Source organism: Anser brachyrhynchus (genome assembly GCF_964034855.1).
Source record: "Anser brachyrhynchus genome assembly, chromosome: 4".
NCBI lineage: Eukaryota > Metazoa > Chordata > Aves > Anseriformes > Anatidae > Anser > Anser brachyrhynchus.
In genome coordinates this window covers 22543173-22567006 of record NC_137698.1, presented here as the reverse complement: position 1 = coordinate 22567006, position 23834 = coordinate 22543173, and the positions used below count along the sequence as shown (strand labels likewise).

Genomic DNA, 23834 nt, shown 5'->3' with positions numbered 1-23834 from the left:
TTTAAGCACCTAGCTAGGGTTAAAACAGCAAGAGTCAGAAATCCAGACAGTTACATTTCTACAAGGCTAAGCCTAAGATTCTCATTGTGAGCACAGGGGGTAAGGAAAATGAAAAATCTACTGATTTGACTACGCAGTTTAAGATGCTGACCATTTGGGGGGGTAAATTCAGCATCATACAGCTCTTCATATGTTCATGACACAGCTTACTGTTACAGCTACAGTGATGTTTGAAGTTGTGAATGTTCATTATTCTTCATATAGATGACAAAGTTTCAAGTCTGGTCCATGTCCCCAAAACCAGAGTACACCACTTGGTACCAGCAGTGAGAAACATGATTTAATGGTTGTACTGTATCCTCTAGAAATTCCATAAGAAAAGGATCTATAATCCATTTGTACATAGCGACAGTTTAGTTAATTATAAAGGCTCTTTTGATAACACCTGCTTTGCTTATCACACATGATCTAATAGATAGCAGCACCCCTCATGCAGGGATCCTCATGCACGCCCAGAGCACATTCCTTGCTTACTAAGGCAAAAAAGCTGTGGACAAGCAGTATATGATCAAGCGAATATAGAATGTATCAAAATGCAGATACTCAAGAAAGAAAAATCTTATTTCTGAGAGTTTGCTTTTACAACTGTAATGATGCTCCTTGAATTTTGTTTTGGTTTGGTGTGAGCTTTTCCTGTTCTTACAAGGGAGGGAAGTGAGTGGAAGTGGTTAGAGGCTGTTGTGAAAAATCCCGGGTTTATTTTGTGGCCTACCCTCATAGCTATTCTGAGGAAAGGGGCAGAAACTAAGGAATAGCTTGGTTTCACTTTTTAGAGTTTCAGTACAAGATCCAGGATGACTTGATGTCATAGTCATGCTTTATTTCAACCTAGCTGTCAGAAAAGAATCTCTCTGAACTATTTTGGGATTTGTGCCCTTTTTGAACACGTCAGTATCCTCTGGTTAGATTACAGACAATGACCAGTAAACTGTCATTGCCATTTTAAGCCAACTGAAGTGAACAGAAAACTAACGTTAAAACAATGGCATTTAGTAGTAAATAGATAAATGTAGATTTGGTAATGAATTTAATTTCTGCTGACTTGCTAGTTAACCATATGGTTAACTTCAGAATCAATCAAGAATTTCCTTGGACTTTACTTAATTGGGTGGCATATGATTTAAGTATATGAAGTGTGATAAATACAAGCTGTCTTGATGGAGATCACTCTGTTGACTTAGTGATTGAATAAGAGGAACCCTAGTAACAAATACGTGCATAGATATTTGTACATACAAATCAAGGCAGGCTATTAGAATTAGCAACAGAAAGTTTCGTGTGGGTATCACTCTCATTAGTTCTGTATAATGAGCAGAAGCACAGTGTCACGCACACTGAAAGACATTATCACAGTTGCTGTGAGCCATAGGGTAAAGGCGATAAAAGATAAATTTGCTTTATTTCATTATTGCTTTACACTTTTAACTGATGCAAATAAAAAGCTAAATGTTTCACACATTTAGTTGTGTTTTTTGTTGTTGTTGTTTTATTTTGTTTTCTGTTATTTATTTATTTATTTTATTTTGCTCTTCTGGTGCATAAGGAAGCTGATGTTGCTTTATTTTTGTCAGAGTGAACACACTATTAGACTATTTTTAGTTGGGTTCTCAGGGGAAACTGCTGACAAATTTGATCCCACTGATCGGTATGAATGGATACTCTTGCAGATCATTCCTTGGCTAAACAGACAATTTCACCACCATCATTCAGATCGCATTTTGAAGATCTTTAATCTGAACCAGGTGATTTAACGACATTACCTAAACATAGAGAAATATACCAAAGCAGCATATGGAAAAGAAACCTTGACTTTCTAGTGAATGTTTTCAGCCCACGTGACTAATTGGCAGTGGAGATGGCAGTGATGCGATGCTTAATTATGAGTCACAGAGCTGGGGTAGCCTCTGAACCACAACTGTGGTACTGGATTGGCAACAACTGAGATAAAACTGTAAAAATGACTGCTGCATTCAGCCTGAGGACTTTTGCAAGGTTAGGCTGATGACAATTTTGTCTCCTTCTGCAAGCCTTTAGGAAACCTTTCCCACTAAGCACTTACGCTGCAAAGACAGAGAGTTAACAAAGTCCAGTTTGACTTTGTTCTGTGACTGTTGCTATAAGAAGTAAGCACAGTATATTTCTGGTTGGTGGAGAAGTTTGCCAGTACAACTGCCAACCTTTGTGGCATTCCTGTGCATGAGTAGAGGAAAGTAGCAATATCTTTTCTCAAACATTTCAGGTTTCATTATTGCTGGTGGAATGGAATATGTTGTGAGTCACTGAAGGGTACTTCTGCTACAGCCAGAGGACGGTACAGTACTGCTGGAAAGTCATGTGCCAACATATGCAGGTTCCTGCACTACTCAGCTCAAACAGAGGGAAGAAAGAAAGAGAAAAAAAAACAGCCTTGATTCTGGTCAAACATTTCAACTAGGGTATTTTAAAAAATCAAAGAGGTTTAGAAAAGTATCATAAAGGCTGGCAATAAAAGTGCCACGTACAGCTATCCACATTGTGAAAGCACTGAATTTTCTCTCATTTTCAAAATTCAGGTGAAAAATGGATAAAAGAAGCACAAACATCTTTCTAACTCTGGATTTATTAAAAAATACATATTAAAAATATTTTTCCAGTTTTAAAAATTAATTTGTTACAATTAGTATTATTGCAATTAATCATCTTTCTGCCACGTACTCTAGAGCTTGTAGCTCTCAGTCCACAAGCAGTAATATAGGTCTTGTAGTAAGCTAATCCTTAGTGATGCATCAGGCCACTCAGAAAAAGGAATTGCTGAAGTTTTGTTTATTTTTTAATTCTCCCAGCTGCTATAGACAGGTAACAGTTTAATTTTTCACAGCTGAACATGATTTCATAGCACCCATTAGTTATACTACTATATATTAGAATACTACAATTCTAAATTGTCGGGGCCTGACACAACCCCAGTACTATGGTGCTTATAATGTTACTCCTGTGCCCTGCTCTTTATCACTTGATATCGCCCCACTCTTCCCAAGAAGTGCTAATTTATTGCTATCGTCTGGCATGTGCTGTAAGGGCAGTACTCTAGCAGCAGGTGAACTGATTCAAGGGTACTAAACAGAAAGTCTGCAGTGACTTTGCCTTGATTATAAAGGCAGGAGGTGTATGGAAGGTAACCTGGTTCCTGTTGTTTTACATTTAACGTCTTCACTCAGTAACTACATCCTTAACTCTAAGACGGGATTTATGCTTGAAGACATCATATTTGTATTGAAGGTTAGCTCATCTGGAGCCCTCTAGTTAGAAAGCGGTCTCTGACAAGGTGCTCTTTTCCTCCGTGAGAGCCGCTGAAGGCTAGCAGCAGAGAGTCACCTTTACAATGGGAAGCAGAAGGGGAAAGGCCAGGCTAAGAATTGCAGTCTGATGCCATGTTATTAAGCCCCATATGTTGCAGCCCACAAAAAGATGGTGCTGCAGACAAGTGTGTTCAATATGCTAAGTTATCAGGAATGAACAGATAGCCATAGAAAGGGCTTGTTTTTTCTCAGTTTATAGTTGAGACTGCAGCAACCTTGTGATTGTAGATAAAATTGCTGCCACAGAAGTTTTCTGCGGTGAAGTGGAGTTGATATGGATAACAGATAACAGGCGAGTCTTTCTCAGAGTATTGAGTATGTCCTGTTCATTCACATCTTACATAAGCAAAGTTAGGGAGATTTTGAGGCTGTCAGCAGAGAGGTTACAAGGAAAACTCAAAGGAACTGGAATTAATTCCAGTACTGGTTTCACTTGCACGCACTGTAGACTATCAGGGTGGTACATAATATATCTCCATCTACCTGTCTGCTTTCCAGAAAAGACGTTACACATGAAGTTTATTTTCCTATGATGACTTTAGGGTGCATGCCGAGAGTGCACTAGACTAAAGAGAGTTCAAAGAGATAGAAGTAGAAAAGTAGATTTAATGATTATTCAGATTTCTGAAAAAGCAACCTTAATGTACCTTTGTGTTCTACAGCAGAAGAGGCTGAGTAGGACAAAGCAACATCTCAGTCCATATCCTATTCTTTCAGATATAATTCGGGTTTTATCCCACAGGTGACCCATGATCAGCTGAACTCACATACATGCCCTGAATCACAAAGCTTTAGCAAGGTACATACCTTGCTAGCAAGACAAAGCAGAGGACAAATGGAGTGGGTTTTTTGTGAATGTAGTACTTGCAGAGTGGATTATCATCTTCTTACAATATGACTTGCTCAAGTATAATGATTTAACTGGTCTGTGCTTTAAATAATTTCTATAAAAAGGATTAAATGAAATCCTGGCAGCGATTGTTGGGTCGCTAACTTGAATAGTAGACTCAAACCTCTGCCACAACTGCTGTCTGTAGCATTTTAACTGTCATTTATTTTTCTTTTTTAGTGTTGTATATCATCACTTATAAATCAAAACCACCAAAATGCCCTTAATATTCTTCCTACAATTTTTGCATGCATGTTCCCTGTGCTACTGTCTCTAATTATAGAACACAAACTATTTCCTACCAAGTCAATGTTATATTAAGTACTTTCTGTAACCTTAGATAAATGTGTAGCATCTATTCAGGACAGTATTTCTCCAGATGGCTTGATCATGACAGATAACCTTATTTATTGTTATGACAGTACAGGGGCACACCGCACCTGTGATCTCTCCCCCAGTCTGTCTTGCAGGCTTGTCTTTCAGGCAACAGACTGTGCCCAAGCTTTTGCAGGATTGAATCCAGGCATTCCCCTAACTTCAGTCTGTACTGGTGGATCATATCACCTCCCTGCTCATATTCTGGCCCCAGTTCCATGCCAATTGGTGCCTTGTGCAGCCCTTATGCATTCTCTACAAGTTTTGCTTCAGACAAAGTATATTATTCCCTCTTCCATTCCTAGGTCTTGATCCTAGGATGCTACTTCCTTTTTTTTGATAAGGTGAACCTTGTGAGCCCAACATTAAATTTTGATGTTTCAATGACAACTTTTTTCTTTTGAGATTTTGTGGCAAAGGAAAAATTAAAGATTAAATCTACATAGGTAGATTAAAGTGATGAAGATCATCTCTGTATAAAGAAGTTTGCTACCCATTCCCTGCCACATCACAAGTATAGAAAAGGTTGAAGATAATAGCAGTTTCTCTTGCCCAGGTCAGCAAAACATGGCAGCACGACAGTGTACGAGCAAGCATGACACAGTGCTTAAAACATATTATTTTCACACATTTAGGCAATGCCAGTTGCTTCAGATAGAACCTTAAGATTTTCTACGCAGCCTTGTTGCATTCTAAATCTCTCTTGCATTGTTTTTTCCAATGTTTGCTTACTCTCTTCCATTCTCCATGATAGTTGTTAATATTTTAATGCCTTTCTGGTCTTAAAATTCCAAAGAGGAAAACAAGCCTGTTAATCTAGTTGAAGTCAGACAGATAGACATTTCTCAATTCATAGTTCCTCTAATTCTTTCTTAATAAGTCTTGGTATTTCTGTATTATATCTTACCTGTCGTAATTGCTTTTGCTCGCAAAGTTTTATCCATCCAGCCAGAATCATATCAGTCAGCTAAATTGAAGAACACAAAGTAATCATAAAATATTACTGATATCTCCTTTGTCCCCCACAATTAATAAAAGTTTGAAAAATATTATAATATAATAACTTAAGAAATTTACCATAATGTTCTTTACAATATTATATAGTTAAGAATTGAAGAAGTTATCAAAAAACAAGTAAATTTTTGTAATCATATGTCAAAATTGATATTTTTTCATTAATTGGTTTAATAATGTATCTCTCTTTTGTTCATATGAACTAACACAGAAGTTGAGATTAAGAAAGTTTAGAAAAAATTACCGACTGGAAAGGTTAATTGAGTAGCAAAACGAGGCAGCAAAATGCTGAAATAAAAGTTATCACATACAGGTGCATCCTAATTTAAAACAAACTCTTCTGTTATTCATTAGAGTCAGCAGTGGTTGTTGTCTTGACAGTAGAAAACACTGTGGTATGGCTGTCTGATTAATAACTTCCATCCACAATTTGGTTGTTGCTGACTACAACGGAATCATTTTCAAAGTGACTCCAATGTTGTATGATAAATGGATGAATTTCAGTAAGAGCATTTGATCCACAGATAATGCTGGCCACGGAGAAATTCTCGTGCATTTTCTTTCTCTGTTACTAAACTTCTTTTAAATTTACATTCGTTTTTCTTTATTGTTTTATATTTTACAGTGTTTTTTGTGCCCTTTTTATATTTCTCACATAAAGACTTATATGACATCACTACCATTCCAGCAGCAACTGATGATTACAGTCATTAATAGGGGTTAAAGGTTAGGTATTATGTATCTCAGCTTATCTCCACCCCTTGTGTGAATATACTAATATTCAGCTTTAATTTTAGATTCTAGCAAAGTTTTTGAAGTGTCATCAGTTTGATGTTTCATCAGCTTCCAAAGAACGGACTATGGACTGAGATCCCCAAATTCCAAACCCATAGTCAGTTCCTAGATTGAATGGCTAGTTTGTATGCCGTAGGCTATTCAATGCCTCCTGAGTCTACTCACCTTAGTTTCCATCTCATAGAAGCATCACAGAAATCCCTTAGGTTGTCTTTAACCAGAGAAAATAATATGTGGATGGTGGAAAATGGATCAAATGTTATCATTGTTCTGGTCTCCATATGATGAAAGCAAACAAATAAGGTAAAGCAGAATGAAACGAGCTCAAATGGAACAATTCAGTATTTGTTTGTTCCCCCCATCCCCCCCCCCAAAAAAAAAAAAAAAGTGATGTATTGAGCACAGAGAGAAAAAATAAATACCCTTAGGTATAAATATGAAAATATTTGTCTTTTTTTTTGTTGTTCACAATGTTGCATTTGGGAGCAGGTAAGCCACTGATCAGTATCAGTGGGAATCGGGAGCTCTCCACAGCACTGTTTATCAGCATTTGGCTAATGTTATGAAAGCTGGGAAATCCTTGCCCATACCTCCTGTTAGAAGTTTATCTGCAAATTTAGATGTTAATGTTACACTGGGATTTAATTACTAGGCACCTCTGAAAATCAGACTGTAGGATGAAGATTAATTGCAATTAAATATAAGCATTGCCAAGATGCCCAAGGTAGGAGCCTTGGTGCCCAGTGCTCCCTCTACAGTGAGCATAAAGATAGAAGCTTAGCCTGGCTTGATCTCTGGAGATGCCTTTCCTTTTCTGTATTGACCACAGAGAAGACTTTGGACAAGACCTAAAACTTTCATGCCTCTGTAGAGAGCTTAAAGTTAGCCAGGAAACTGCCTGAAGAAATAGTAGTCTTGTTCCTCTTTCTCATTGTATGTGCAATGTAATTCAATTGCTACATCACATTCCTCAGTTTTAAGGGAAAAAAAAAAAAAAAAAAAAAAGGAATTGCCGTTTTTGTATTAATACTTCTTTTGAATCCTTCTACCTTTAAAAGTTGTTTTAATGGTAATACATGGTAGCTTGTGGCTCTCAGCAAGCCTCGTGTCGAAGGTTTAGTGCAATCGTGTTGACATTCTGCCAGGCTCTTGGTGAGAGCTGCTTGTAAGAAGCCTCATGGTTGAATCTGATTCACTTTAAGGCAGGTCACAAATCTCAGTCACAGTTCAGTAGATCATCCAGCTTTTACTGTCTGAGTTAGCCTCTTTTATGGCTGCTTTCCAAAGCAGTGTTCTGGAGTTTGAGTTCAGAAGAGACAGGGCTGAGAAGGCAACGTGCTGCTAACATGGAGTCCACCGATTCCGTTCCTGACGTTGTCGCTTGCAAATAAGAGCAAATTAAATCATTACAAAATTCATATCATTGTTTAGAGGTGCAAAGGTTCTCTGTCTGTTCTGGAACTTAATGTGTCCATTATCTCTGCCATCCTCTTAATCAAAAGAAGCAGCTGACAAGAACTGTGCTAAATATGACTAGCAGGAGACTGCAGACAACAAGACTTGCTGCTCTGCTTCAGTTAAGAGACCACAAGTGACAAACTCTGGATAAATTCCTTTCCCTTTTCATTTAAAAATACTTACCTGTGGACTCAGCCATAGAAAACATAGCCTTTCTTGAAATCTTGTCATCATGAAAAATAACTTTAGTCTACAGAGAAATAGCTGTCAGATTTAGTAATATGCATATATCTGCAGCACTAGGATATACTCTGTTCAGTACTGTAATACGTCAGAAATGATTCTCAGAATACATGTTGGAATTTTTAAAATATGAGTTTCAGTACTAGCATTCAAAGGATGCATTGCTGTGTACTGCCAAGAGACAGTAATATCCCTACTCGGGAAATTCTGGAGAGCGCTTCTAAGTCTATTGTATAGCAAATAGTTCATGGCTGGAAAAAATGCGTAAGAAAACATTTGCAAGAGTTAATGATATGGACATAAATTTTATGAAGGACATCAAATTATTGTCCACATTTTTCTGAATGTCTTTAAAAGACTGGATGTACCTTCACTGTAGTATTGGTTTCATCTCATATTATTTAGAAGAAAATATTTTAAACAATCTATCAGCAATAGCTACGGTTTGTTCATTTGTTTGTTTTGTTGTATTTGCTGCTGTTTTTCATTACCTGTCAGGTATATTGATTAGGTAGGAAAATTTATAGCATGTGTTTCTCAAACAGGTTTTTGAGAAAAATATCTGTCTCTTAAAGGTATTTACAAATACCTTCGTAAGAGACTATGAAATATAATAGCAATGAAGAAGGTCATAACACTTGTTCTGGTACTCTAAAATTCATAGTAAATCTTTTCCTCCTTCTGATATGCCTTCCTTATCTGTTCTTTTTCTGTGTGATAGCCTTCTTCATAATTATTAATTATATCATGTAATGTTTATGTTAGCTTCAGTCCTTTGGTAACTGTAATTTTCAGAACACTGAAATCCCAGTTTTTACGAGTGTTTCTTTTCTTTTTCCATAATGTAGTTTGACATTTTATTTTTTTCTCTCTAATCCTTCCTAGAGTAGACTATCTGTATTTTATTAGTTCATAATATTTCTTATTTCAGCCATTGACAAACAAGGTTCTTCTTGTTCTCTAGAATATAAACTTGTTTCCTCTCTAAATTTTGTCCCTTTTCACACCTGTTTTCACATCTGTTTATTTTCCAGACCAGCTTTTAAATTTTTTTTTCTTTCCCTTAATTTATAAATGATATAATCAATTATTTATATTATTTCCCTAGTGAGTCCTAGGCAGAATATTTGATTATATTTGATCCTCAGACAAGTCATTCCACAAGCAAAGCTCTCTAAGGCAGCTGACACCAGTTACCCCAGCTAGTTATTAACCTCTCCTGGGCCTTGACGTGTCGAAGGCCAGCCAACAACTGCCTACGTATTGTATCACTCAGTGAATGAACGTGATGCATCGTACAAGTCCCTTCACCCCCTTTTGCTGAGCTTGCATTGTTTTCCCTGTTGCACCTGCAGTCAGAAGACAGCTTTGAACAGAAAACTGGCTAAGAGAGAGAAATATAGTCTAACGTCAGCTCTGTAATAACCCTCCATCAACATCAGCTCAGCATCAATAATTCGACAGGGACCTACTACTAATGTTGGCATTCATACAACCTGGCTGAAATTTGAGTGGTGTCCACGTAACATTTCAGAATCTGTCTAGTATTTCAGGCAGACTCATATATACTGGAAATACTTTTATATTCTGAACTTAAGTACAAGCAAGAGATTTGTGCCCTTTCCATTGTTACTAATAATGTCCCATTACTTTCATTTTTTCACCAAAGAACTAGTTTTATATGTATATGACACACTGTCTTCCAGACTCTAATTAAAACTTATTTTTGGTCCTTAGGTGGAAAGACTACTCTGCTGAGATGAGCTCTTAATTAATGCATAGAGATCCTGAAAGTCCCACCTCTCACCAGTAATGATTGACATCCAAGGATACGTAAATTACACTAATTGAGCTTTCCATTTCTACATTTTTCTGCAGCCAACTCATCAGAAAAGGTAGGTGAACAGACCACTGTAAGGAAAGATATTTTGCTGTCATCTGTATTTTCCTGAGGGGGAAAACCTTGCAGAGCTATTGAACGTTTATTACATGGGTGTCAACTCCTCTCTTCAGTGTTTAGATGTAACATTTGCTTTACTGTAAAAATGAGCATTTTTAATTCAGTCATGTACACTTGAGTAATCACACAGTATTCACTACTGAAAAGCAAGAATACCTTATAAGTCAGCTGGCAACACTTTTGGGGATCTTAAATGCGTACTTTATAAATCAAAGTTCTTTGGTATTAAAGCAAGATATTTAGCTGCATATGACTGGTGTTTTATCTGTAAATGTTCTTTTAATTTTGACCCACACTCTGAAGTAGAGATTTTATAGTATTTATCGAGCAATCATTTATTTCCATGTTTCAATGCAGTACTGTAATAATGAACCTTACTTTGCATTTAATTTAACCCTGTTATTCTGGAATCGGTTAAGATGAAGTCACTGAGGTTATTGAATAATGACTTCTGAGCTGAAGTCCATTGAAACAAAAATGTACTGATGAGAACATTTTGGATGGAAAGGAACCAATAAAAGGTGCTAGAATATATCAGAGAGATATTTGGCAGAGGATTTAAATTGTAAATGGCATATATGAAGTATTAGCAATCAACAAAAAAATTGGAAATGAGGCCAAACATATGCCTACAGAAAGATTTCTCTAGGGTTTAAACAGTAATTCAGGGTATAATGACAATTCATTTGGTCTCTGGAATCAGCTTTTGGCTGATTTTTTTGCCTGAATGTCTGGATAAGTTCAAACAGTATCAAATGAACTTATTAGTTCCTTATTTATAATATGCATTTATGATGACTTATAACAAATTTCAGTGAAATGTGAACTCTTGAAATAGATATCAGATTTTCTAGAAAGAAATCTGTCCACTTTCAGTGTTTATAGTTTACATTTACCTGGCATCTATACTCTTTTCTAGAAATGGGAATGAAAACATTCAAGGTGTGTAAAATATTTAAATATATTTTAGAGATAATATTTTAGGATTCTAAAGACAAGTCTACAGTTCAGTTGATGTGCTGTGTTTGAGAGTTAAAGGAATTGCAGTTCCTTGATGAATACCCATACTGGAGAAGATTAAATATTTATTGACTTATCTTTAACTCTGGAATAGAAACAGATATGGCTGTTTGTATCTAGATGAAAAGTGAATAGATCTGTGGAAAAAAATAATGTAAACAGATGTTGTCTGGGGGCTGTTTAACTTCTAATTGAGATGTTTGAAACTTGGCCTGCTCAGAAAACCGCAAGGGGTAATTTAAATCTATGCTTCCCACAGAAGAAATATCAAATAGCTGCATGCCAAATTCTTGGGATGTTGGAAACTTTATAGTTTTGAGGTGGTGAACAAAAAACCTCCATTTAAGTTTGTGTTTTTAGAAACAACAGCAAAGCAAGACTTGCAAAGAGTAGGGAAAAACAATCTGTAAATGGTGACAGGTTGTAGTGAAAAATAACGCTGTTTAGGAAAAAGACTGTGAGAAAAGCAGTAACATTCTTCCCAATCTTTCAAAACACCATTTGGCTCCACTATGCATGGTCACAGTAGAAACTCCTGACTGTTATATTTCTTTTGTAATTCGTTTTATCCTCAGGTTAAGGTCTGATGAGACCCTGAATTGTTCTGGTTAAAATGTTTTAGCTGAACACAAATTAGCACAGTGAATTACTTTAAAATAGAGAAGATTCAGAAAAGGACTAAATAGAGAGGGTTTGTAAGTCAATCTCCATATGCTGTACTTTGTCCTTGTAGGTCAGTTCGTTCTTCTCTGTCCGGGTACTCCCACTGACTTTTTCAGCTAGGACAAAAAATACAGTCTCTTCTGAGTTCTTTGGGAAAAGTCTCTTACATCCCATTCGTCAGAGGTGTGTCTATGAGTTTGCAACCTGTTCATCTCAAGAGTCCCCACTCCTTAGCACCTCCCTGCTTGCTCTGCCTTATTTTCTATTTCCTGCTTTCCTGCCTTGGATGCAGGTGAATTACATCAGTTTCCCCCATGAGCATACATAATTGATCTGAGGGAAATAATTCACCTTCTAGAAGAGGTCATGTAGTCGTAGTAAAGAACAGACAAAACTTTCCTTTCTATTGCCTTTATTAAAGAAGATAATCAGCAGTAATATACACTACACTGCAGACAAACAAAGCTGAAACACCTCCTTATACCCTTCAGTCTAAACAGTACCCCAGTGAGTAATGGAGCCCAGCGAAGTCTGCTGGATCTCTCTGCTTCTGTGTCGAGAGGTTGGGATGAAACCAAGTATTGCTGGGATTGTCCAAACTGCACGTGCTGGTGTTGAGAAAAGAAGGAAGGAAGGAAAGGTTGTTTGGTCTTCCAGCAAAAAACAAACAAACAAACAAACAAAAAAAAAGGGGGGGGGGGCATTGTCACACATCAGTCATCTGAGTCATCTGTTCCTTACAGTTTCCCTCCTTTTTGTTGTATTTACAGCTATTTGCTCCCCAGCTGCAGCACAAAGGTTGTAGATAAATGAACTGAAAGGAAAACTAAACCCAGGATTGAATAGGGCAGGTGCTGGACAGAGAGAAGTCCTATTAAAGGAGTACATTGATTTTTGTAACATCCCCCTTGTCTCCAACAAGGTTATAAAAATGTATATTTCCTGTGAAAGACTGCAGAAGAAAACAAACTGGGAATATGGTAGCGGAGTGACCTAGAGTTCAGGTGTTTATACTTTTTCCTGTAAAAATGTGAGGTAAAAATGAAACAAAATTTAAATACAGAGTTAAGAGTACAGAGATAGAAGCAGATCTTTTTTGAGAATTTCAACACTGTCACTAATTTCTATGTAAACCCAACTCCACAGAACATCTTTAAGTTAACACCTCTGGAAAGAAAAGTTTGTTGTTATTTCATCTTTTTGTGACATAACTCTTTGGACAAAGTAACACACTACAATTTTTTGTATTTACCTGTAAGCTGTGTTGTAATTATAATTTCCATATCGCATGTATGGAGCCGTAACACCTAGGTATTCACTACATTTTTCTCTTTATTGCTGGTCAGTTGGAAAGAATATGCACTCTAATTCGCTGCTTCGAGAAAGTTGAGTCGTATAAAACCTGGACAGTTCAGTAGGAACAAAATGTGTGAACTTCTCAAGGAAAGCCAAGATGAAACTTGGGCACAGTGTCACAAAACTGGAGGTGTCCTGCTCTCTGCTTCTCTACAGTGTAATACAGACCCTAATCTGGCAGGGTCCAACTTCGTTATCATGCCATTAGAATTCATGTATTTTTATACTTGACCAAATTGCAATAGCTCACTCTGAGTTTCACTAGACTGTATCTGCCGAAATATTTATTACCAGGAAACATAAGCATACATTCAGAATGTTGGCAAGTGTTTTAAACGGTAGTTAAAATGTAGTTCGTGTTAATTCAAAAGAATAATTCTAGCTATAGCACCAGCTTTAAAGATCATAGCAAATGTCAAATCAACCGAGAACAATGTATACCTCTTGCTTATGATAATGAATTAGACATTAATGATAGGTATTTCATTTTGAATAGTTGCAACAATAAATTATTCTCAGGATAACATGGTAGAGCCTAGTCTCCTTTGGCTTTTGGAACCAGTAAAATAACAGAACATCAGTCAGGTTAATAAAGTGTGCCCTTATTACACATTCTGCATCTGTACATAAACTGCCAGCATATGATCAAAGGCTGCAGCTGTTTCAGTTATATCACAGTCACATCATAGACATTTTATAGTTACAGCAGAGAGTTCCAGGGACAACCCAGTCACCTTGCAGACATACAGAGTTCAGTGCAACCTCATTAAATTGCACCTTGATATTATATGAAACTTGTAGCACATCTATCAGGTATGATATACATAATTTCTCTATTAATTTTTTTTTGTATGCTTTGCCTTTATGTCTTCTCAAGAAGTCCAGGCTTTTGTTCACACAAAATTTCTGAGTTCCATGGCTGCATATTTTAATTTTGAGTTGGTAACTGCCAAAAGTAAAGGATTATTAATAGCCAAATTGCTGTGTTGTATCTCACGCTTTCAGACAGTGTGAAGGAATTAATAAAATAATGAATATTAATTGAAATAATTATATTGTAAGCTGGAATGTCAAAGCATGTTTACATGGCTAGTAACACATTTTCTCTTTCACCTTGTGGATGAGTTTTTCGCTTAAGTCAGTGAGTTTCTCCATTAACTGTTACAAAACTGGAATATCAGCTAAAAATCAAATATGTTTTAATATCAATTGGTAACCTTCTATATTATCAGGTTTCAGTATGAGAAACATCACAGAGAGAAATTCAAGGAGTTATTCCTGAAAAGTATGATTCATGAATTAGTTAATGTTGAATATAGAATAGCAATTGCTGTATTGCAACAAAATTAAACTGCCAGCTACCTTGTCCTGAATTTTAAAGACACTGTAATCTAAGTCTCATTGTATATGTTTTATATATAAATTTACCATTTAGGTAGTCAAGCAGTATGACAAATATGTAGGCAGCCAGCTAATCAGAGATTTGAATCCTAGTGTCTTTTCAATGATGAACTGCTGAAGCTAAATGAAGTAAAAAAATACCCTAACAGTTTATTAAAGGAAAAACTCTAACAAAAAATACAACTTTGTGTTCTTACCTACTTGTTCTGTATGTATTCTTCACACTTTACAGATAAAGAAGGAAGCATATGTGCATTTGTTCTGATAGTTTTCAGTGCATGTTAAAAAAAAAGAATGTGTTGTAAAACTAAAATATGTTAGGTGGGATAATAATCTATTATGGTAACAGTCAAATTGCTTGTCGTGTCATGAAGGGTTATGCTTTAATTAAGCAATAAGGCATGACAGGGTGTGAATTACAATGTAATAATTCTTGTCTAGTGTATTGTTAGGCAAGAGGCCAAAGGACTAGTGCCACTGAATGCTGCAGGAATGAATTATTATGCTGTAATTTAAACAATGCAATATCATCTTGCAATCATTGTAAAATATTACATTTTAAATTATAAGCAATTGCAAATTATAATTTTTCTATGCATAGTTATACCCCTGATAAAGTATTTTGTTGCCAGTATTATTATGGAAAAGAGAGATTTCTCTATGTTACTGTACTAAGATGACAATTTAACTCCAAAAAGTACTGTTTCTGAGATGTGAAGAATGCTATTATGATATCATCTTTCCTAAAATAAACAGAAGAGACACAGGAATCGGGAACAAATGTTCTCTATCTTTCTTTTCACTGGACAGAACTAATGTACGGTAATTAAAGTCAGAGCATTGTGAAACTCCTCTTTCCTGGAAGCTTTGTGTTTAGTGGAGGCTTTGTTATTATCTCTTTACCTTTTGAAAGCATAATTTTTCTTCTTCCAATTCTTCCTTAGTGGCACCTTTTCTGAAGACACCTCATTTATAAAGCCCTTCAATTCATCTCTCAGACTAACTGTTAAAAATACATACTGCATTTTTCTATGATTTTTTTTTTTTCTCCTGAACATCAGAGGAGAAGTCAATAGGAGGAGGACAAAAACATAGGAATGTGAGCGCTCCTATATATAATATATATTATATTCTCTGCTACAAAGCATAAAGTCGTAGACACCATAACTAGTGGGAAATATTGAAAAAAGGTTTGAGTTCTGATATTTTTCTTCCTTTTCCTTGCTTATATATTAAATACATACACACATCTGTGATCATAGAATCATATGTATATATTATATATACATATATATTTGGGTATCAAAATGCATGTAATTGACTTTTCTAACGCATGATGTTTACCTCTACTAAGACATCATGCAATATTGTCTGTTTTGCAGTTATTTCACAGTTAACACGTCTGACTGGAAAAGGTTCAGTGGATTCCGTGCCTTAATTGAGATGTGTGTACAAGTTGATTTTTGAGAGAAATTGAAAACTTCATCTATTGATACATTTATTTGTTTATTTCTGAGCAGCATCTGTCAAGTCAGTGGTCTCAAAAAACTTTCTTCTCCCTTGAGAGATTCAACAGAACTGTATCAAAATGAGCGTTTTCTCACTAGTTACCATTGATTTACATAGTTGCCACAAAAGCAATACAGCTTCCAGAAGCCCCAGCTCTGCAATACAGTACAACTCCAATCTAAAGCTCTCCCTGCATTCCACAGTTGTTTGTTGTTTTTTTTTTTTTTTCAGTTGCATCTTCCTGTTCAATCTGAAGATGACTATTGTCTAATTCACTACTGGAAATCAGATACGGGATCAATTTGCAAGTTGCTTTTTCAGTCCTTAGTTGATTGAAGTTTGTTGTCCTTTAGTAAAATCATAATGTGCCAGTTGACTTAATCACACAACAATTAATATACTTCCTTTCAGTGTTGCAATTTTTACTGTGGTTATACTAACAAATATTGTTTAATACTTTCTTACATCTTCTCTTCTGTACAGTAGTGTAGCTGTAGCAGTAGATCTTGTGTAAGAAGAAAGTTAGCATTTAGGTTGGTACATGAAAAGAGACATTTTTTCCATAATACTTGAAGCAAATTTGCGTTCAAAGGATTCTTTGTACCCTAAGAAAGTCTGTCACTATGACAGAGTTCACAGGAGGAAACAATTGGTTTAATTTTCACAAGGGTTAAGTAGCTTCCTCTTCTTTCTAGGCAAAATTCATCTAAAATAAAATGTATCGTGCTTCTGATATGGTTTGCCACAGTCAGCTGAAGAATTTGCATTCGATTTCATAGTGATTAGGAGGGCATTTCTACTTTTGAGCAAACAGTTGTCTTTAATCTGAGACTGCAGTCTAGATATGTGTTCACACTAGATTATTCATCACTAAAACATTTTTAATGCCTGTAACTCCTACAAACTGTTTGATGTTTTTACTAACTTTCTCCATTTTCGTAATACACAAATACATGTAAATACTCCATAACTTTTGCAGAAAAATAAAGCAGTTATAAAAAATGTTCAGGGCAAAGGATAATAAACTGCCAGTTGAGACTTCTCAGTTTTTCAAAATAGATGTGCTTTTGAGATTTGATTAACAATGACATATTATGCGACAAAAGAAGAAAAAGGATTTAGAAATGGAAACTAAAAATAGTTGTGTAGTAACTTAATAACCTGGCAGATTTCATTCCATCTGTTAGGAAGAGTTTGAAAGCCATTTCCTGCTGCCACTCACACCGCAGAAGCTTCAGAGTTCAGAGATGGAATCAAATACCTGATGTGAAAATCTGCTATTATGATTCATATCCAAAGATTCATATCAATATCCTTGCCTAGAATATTCTGCAGAGTTATTTAAAAAAGATAAAGTGAAGCCAAAAGTTTTGGATTATTATCTGTCTTATTGTAGATATCACACCTTGGTGTGGAAAAAAAAAAAAAAAAAAGACCAAATGTATTCTTTCCTTGTGATTTACAAAAATTATTGAAACTGTTCTACATAACTGGACAACTCAATACAACAGATTTCTTTTATAGGTGGTCCAGTATTCAAATTCCATGAACTTATTTTTGGGGTGACAGGACAGTATTATTTCGGGTTGTCCTTTATTGCCATCAAGACCTGATAAGCAAACTGGGGGAAGGCAGACCATCATGTCAAATTATGTGGACAGAAAGTGTGAAGGAGAATGTGTGGTGTAACCTTTAGGTGACAAACTAGCCTTCCATTCTTCCGTAAATTAGTACTGACACACGCAGTGTTCTAGCAATAGGTTGGCTGCAACAGCTCACACATAAATGTCTACACCTGGTTAGGTAACTATAATTGGATATTTCTAGATGAGATCTCACAATTGTTTGATAGATATAAGAAGACACGAATTCCTTTTGTCTTTAATAATAGAAAATCTGTAACACTCCTGCTAATGTTAATCTAAATTAGAGTGTCAGATGGCAAAGCTTTTCTTCATTGGGGGAGTAAGAACAGAAGTTAGAATTGGACATGGGTGAGTGGTACAAACTGCCATAAGTGCTATAAACCCTTGAGACAAGACAAGGGTCTTTTGCATTTGGTCATTCAGAAACAATTTTGATGGAGCACTGGAACTTCACTGTCAACTTGACCATTGTTGCTTGGTTTTTTGTTTTTTCTTTCTTTCTCTCTCTCTCTCTTTCTTTCTTTCTTTTTTTCTTTCTTTCTTTCTTTTCTAAGCTGGCTCGAAGAAACACGGAGAAGTGTGTTTATATCTGAAAATGTACAACTGATCTAGCTTCCTGTTAGATTAAATCTTCATGAAAAATTAAAACCCTTATGTAATGTACTTTCCACCCATTCACACATAGTTGCATGCTTTTTGCAAGTTTTAAAATGCTCTGTTGCAAGATTGTTTTATTTCACCTGAAATCACTTGTTAGAAAAGAAAATGAAATGGTTCATTTTAATCAAAATATAAAGGAGTATTGATAGCAGTGTTTTTTTCCATTTCTTTAAAAAAAAAAAAATAATCACCTGTATTTTGCAGGAACCTTTTCAGACACGTGATGGAAGCAGGATGGTTTTTTATTAAGTTCTGGGCCCTGTATTCTCATACAGGCCACTTAGTGTCATATCAAGTGCTGGTTCTACAGGATGGACATCTATGTAGATGTTTTCAGAACTGGGCTTGAACAGTAGTATAAGGATATAAATTCTTGTGCTACATTATTGATCCACGAAGCTATCTGCTGTCAGGATACACTTGTGTTCTGCCTAGTCCATGCAAAGCAGATGTGATATTTACAAATACAGATCAATTTAAATGGCACTGGTGTTAATGATATTCACAAGCACAAGAAAATCTCTCATTGTAAAGTTTCATGCTAACATCTTTTATCATTGCTTAAGATTAGCCTGCTGGAGTAATTAAAACAATAATACTAGATTACTGTGCTGAAGCTGAACTCACGGTGGGTTAATATGTTTTCATATTGAAATCAATCTTTTGTCCTAGTGATCAGGCCTTGGACTTAATAGGACCAGCTCAAGCAAACCAATTTGTTAATGTGCAAGATGTGATTTTGTGTGTGTTCTGTCTGGGCTGCTGAAAAAGGATGTGTAACTGGCTGTAAGCAAAAGGACTCTAAGGGTTGACTCATGTGCCCTTCAGACTTTAAGTAGAACATGAACAGCAGTTTCAAAAAATACAACATGAAGCTAGCATGCTAAAAGTAGCATGAAGACATAGGTTCTCATATGGAACAGCAAAGTTACTAATTCATACACGGTTTCATTAGATGGATCAGATATGTGTGTTGTTTTATTTTATTGGTGTTGATTTGTAGCAGAAAGGCTTAAGTTTGACATTTCCTTTGTACGTGGCTTTTTTTAAGCATTTCTTCCCTTACCCTTTGACCCAGCATTAACATGTGGGCAGGTATACCGTTTGATACAGCATTTACTTCTATCACTTGATTTTGGTGCAAACAAATGAACCCCAAACATGACTTATTTGCATATGCGTCCATATTATACCAAAGATTTTTAGAAAGAAATAACAAGAAATTCAGAATGTGAATACCTGGAATCCATAAAAAGTCAATCTTGGAGAAAAATAAGAATTTTAATATTTCTAATGACGCAAAGGATCTGACAGTTTAAAAGTGATGTCAGGCATTGAATTTATATTATTTAGCTAATATTTCTAGTTTCTTTTAACCATGTTTCAGCCAATTGATCAGATCAAGCCAGATTTTAGCCTTTTCATTTATAAAGCAAGTGTTTTTTACATCTCTGACTGTGTGCTGTACACCTCAAGGTGGCCTGAACAGCCAGTAGGAGTAATAGGGGTGATTAAACGTTGTCACAGGGGGTTAGATGTGGTGCTTTCTTCCCACATGACAGGCTGTGACAGTCAAACAGCACTGAAGCAGAACAAACGACAGCGGCAGTTTGCTGCGAGCACTGCTACTGTCAGAACTCCTGCTCAAAAGCTAAACGCTAGATATTCAACTCAGGGAAGTTTCAAATAGACCATGCAAATTTTAGTTTAAAAATTTTTCCCTCAAGTAAGTAGTGACATGCATTAACTGCAGTGATTGTGTTGTTACATGAGTGACTGTTCAATGCCTTGCACTGGCCATGAGCATAGTTTATGAGCGATGCTGTGCTTAGCTGCTCCTGTTATGTGAAATCTGTCCAGTTTTGAGAAAGCTGGCATTCTCATGTAATTAGAATGAAGGCTGTCATTGCTTTTTAGGGACTGCATGCTTTTGTCACTCTGAATGACTACTTACAGGATGCTATGAAAACCATGTACTTGACTGAGCCCAGGATAAAATCACTTATATTCACATGTATCATACAAGTTTTAATTCCTGAATGAAAGGGACTGTATGGAGACTTCAAAACAGCAAACTTACAGTTTTGAGCAGATTCCTTAAAAGGCAAAAGCTAACCAAGAAAATGCACCCCAAATTTCATTCTTTTTCAAGTATAGCATTCCAGGCTTTTGTAACACAGTAGGACAGGAAGATTTTACAGAAGAAGAAATCTAAATATCTTCATAGTCTACATAAGGGAGTGGCATACTGTGATTTTTTTTTCCTTATATTTTAAACTGAATTTCAGCAGCATTCCAAACACAAAAGAAGAGCAGTAGTGTGAACCTACATATGTTTATATTTAAACCAATAAAAACAGGTAGAAGGGGCCTGGGAAAAAAATTCAAAAGAACCTCTATGAAATGAATAGAGACAATATAGGTAACAGTGTTTTCATTATTCTAATATACTTCCCGTTTAACTAAATAAGAGTTATACTTACATTTCTTACTGCTTTCACATAAGTAATGTAAGTAATAAGTAATTCTGAACAAACTCTGCCTTGAAATTCTCAAGTTGCAGTGTGTTGCTACTAGCAATAAGCTTGGGTGGAATTGTCTCACTTAGCTCTGGATAGTTAAAGAATTAAAGGTTACAGCAATGTAGCTGAGGTTGCATTGAAAATGTCTCTTTCAGCAGGACTAATCCCCTCCTTTCATACTTCTTTATTTAAAATTAGTCCCCAGTTTTTCTGTTCAGAGCTTATTTTAACCATAAAATGATTATTTTTTTTAATTGTACCAGTCTTCCTTAAAAATATGGTTAGCAATTAGTGTTTAAAGATTTTGTGGGGGGCATGCTTTTTTTTTTGTTTTTTTCTATTTCTGCTACCTCTAGATATTAGACATGTAAAGCTTTACATGCATCGCCCCATTTTCACGTATATTCACACGTCATGACTACCCAAACAGAGACCTTTGTTTGAATTTTAAAATGAATTAAGAAAAGTCCTGTCTCATTAAGGCAAGAATCACCAAAACTTGTCTTGGATCTGGTCATGTGCATCCCTTCTTCAGTGTGATTCCCTCACACTGCTGAGCATGTTGCCTCCTGGCAGCCCCTGAATTGTGTTTCTCCGTTATACCAAAAACAGTAGCAGCTGTGATAACATTTACCAGTTGAAATACTGATACGACACTCCACTCTTTCAATGCAAGGGTGATCCATGCTGAAATATGAGTTCAGTTTCTTGGACATAACTGTCCTTTCCTCAGCCCTTTAATGCCCTTGTTCCTGATAGGAGCTGAGACATGCTGGGAGAAAAGGATTTGTAGGCAAAAATGCCTGGGAAACTATATGGGGAGCGTTGTTTCCATCTGGTGAACATTGTGTGGTTCGCCAGAGAAAAACTCAGATCCATCTGTCTTTTCTGGGTATGTCAGAAGAGGTTGCTCTCTAATAAATATTACCAGTGTTCTGGACAGCACTGGGGGTGGTTATGAGATGAAGTGGGACTTTCACCAAGCACTAGTAAATTAGAAGTCGCCTTTTAGGACACCATTTCAAATACCAGTGTCTTTTCCTCTCACATCTATTCCCAGATTTTTCAGACCCCAAAAGGTTTCGCAAGTGGATGACATAACATGGTTAATATGTGTCACTGAGCTAGGACATCCACCTCGTAAATCAAGATGGGTTTACAAGAACGAAAGAGGGCAAAGGTTACCTCAAAAATTTCTCTCAAATTCAAAAGTGTTAATACCAACCTCAACAAGAGTAACATCTGCTTTATAATTTCTAGCCATGAAATTATTACCTAAAACTTAAGATGAGGCATTGGAGAGCCATTCTGAGAAAACAGAAGCATTTGATTAGAGTAAAGGAAGCATCCGATAGTAAACGAGCAGTACAGAGTATTTTCACAGAGCAGTGTAATGTATTCAAAAAGCTGCAGCTTTTAAACAAAAGGTCTAGAGGAGGTGACGTCAATATCAGTATTAATTGTTTTTTAATTAGTGAAATTAAGTTAATAAAAGTGACAACGGCTGAATACAGAGTAATGATGTTTAGAAAGCTACTCAGCGGTTTGTTTGAAATAAGTCATTCAAGTCATGATTTAGATGTCCAGGCTTGCCTACCCACCACACAAGCAGTTAATACAAAACATTCTATTTCACTGTTATGAAAGAAAATATATATTTTTTTTAAAGAGCTGTAAATTAGGTTGTGCTGGAAGCATCCATTTTCTTACTTCCATCGCTGTCAACTCCCACTGTTTTCTTTGATATATGATTTGCAGACTACTATTATCATTTATGTGTTTTACAATTACTACGAATGACACCTCCCCTTCCTCAGCCCCAAGCCACAAATCTGAAATGAATAAATGCTGTTTATTGTGACAGTCTGCCTTTTGTCTGTGGAACAATGACAAACTATACCACTGACAGCCAGTTGCTGTTTTTAACTACAGCTCTCTAGCTCAGGCTTCAAGTGTTCTTCAGAATGCCACAATAGAAGATTTTGAATAAAATAAGTGAAAATATATTGCATTTGTTTAGCATGACGTGACACCATTGTCCAATACATTGAGTAAACAAGAAGAATAAATGACATAAGCATGGTAGTTTTTGGTTCTCTACATTTCATTGAGATCTGTACAACTGTGGTCATCTCAAAATTAAAGTATTAATGCCTTTTATTATTCACCATTTTATGTTATTCATATAGAGAATTGCCTTCACTGGAGTGAAGTGAAGGAGGAGAAATAAAGGGTGCTCTTTTCATTATCTGTGCAACCTAAGAACATTTCTATTCACTCTTCAACGGAATGAAGGCAGCATGGAATGGCTTTATCTGTAAGAAATTTTTGAACATCTTCTGACCTGCTGCTAGCACATTTTTAAGAAATGTTATGACTTGTTTAATATCTAATTGTACCTAGCAGAGCAGATGTAATAAGTAAATCAGTTCTAATTGAACTAGACCCTGGCTTCTATCTGGATGCAGACTTGTAAATATGCCCATATATTTATTTGGTGTCATTTTTCTTAAATCAGAGTTTGCACATGAAAGTTAGCATTTCATCTTGAAACCAGATGTTGGGCTTTTTTAAACACCGCATTTTCCCCTTACACATACCTGGTGCATCTGTGTGCATACACACAGAGCTCACACACACGTGCAGGCATTCAACAGTGCTAATTTCTAATACTTTTTAAATGTATTTGTTAGCGTTCATGTCCATAAATAAATGCTGCACTACTATTTTACTTCACTGGCTAAACACAATGACATCACAATGGATTTCCTAGCATTTGTATTATTGACACAGAACATTGTGATATTTTTCATAATGGAAGAGCAGTGTCTAGTGTTTAAATTAAATCTTTGTTCAGTGCATAAGGCTACACATGCCCTATATCTGACCCAGAGGATTTTTTCCTTAATTATATGTAGTAGAGTA

At 36.0% G+C, this 23834-nt stretch overlaps 1 protein-coding gene across 1 annotated transcript in view; it reads left to right on the top strand.

The window, feature by feature from the left end:
• The window catches only part of LOC308194612 (uncharacterized protein), a 975354-nt gene that overhangs the window by 800263 nt on the left and 151257 nt on the right, over window positions 1-23834 (top strand). Inside the window, exon 21 of the mRNA XM_080590727.1 lies at window positions 9910-10067. The gene's annotated coding sequence lies outside the window, so the exon portion shown is untranslated. The remainder of the gene's footprint in view (window positions 1-9909; window positions 10068-23834) is intronic.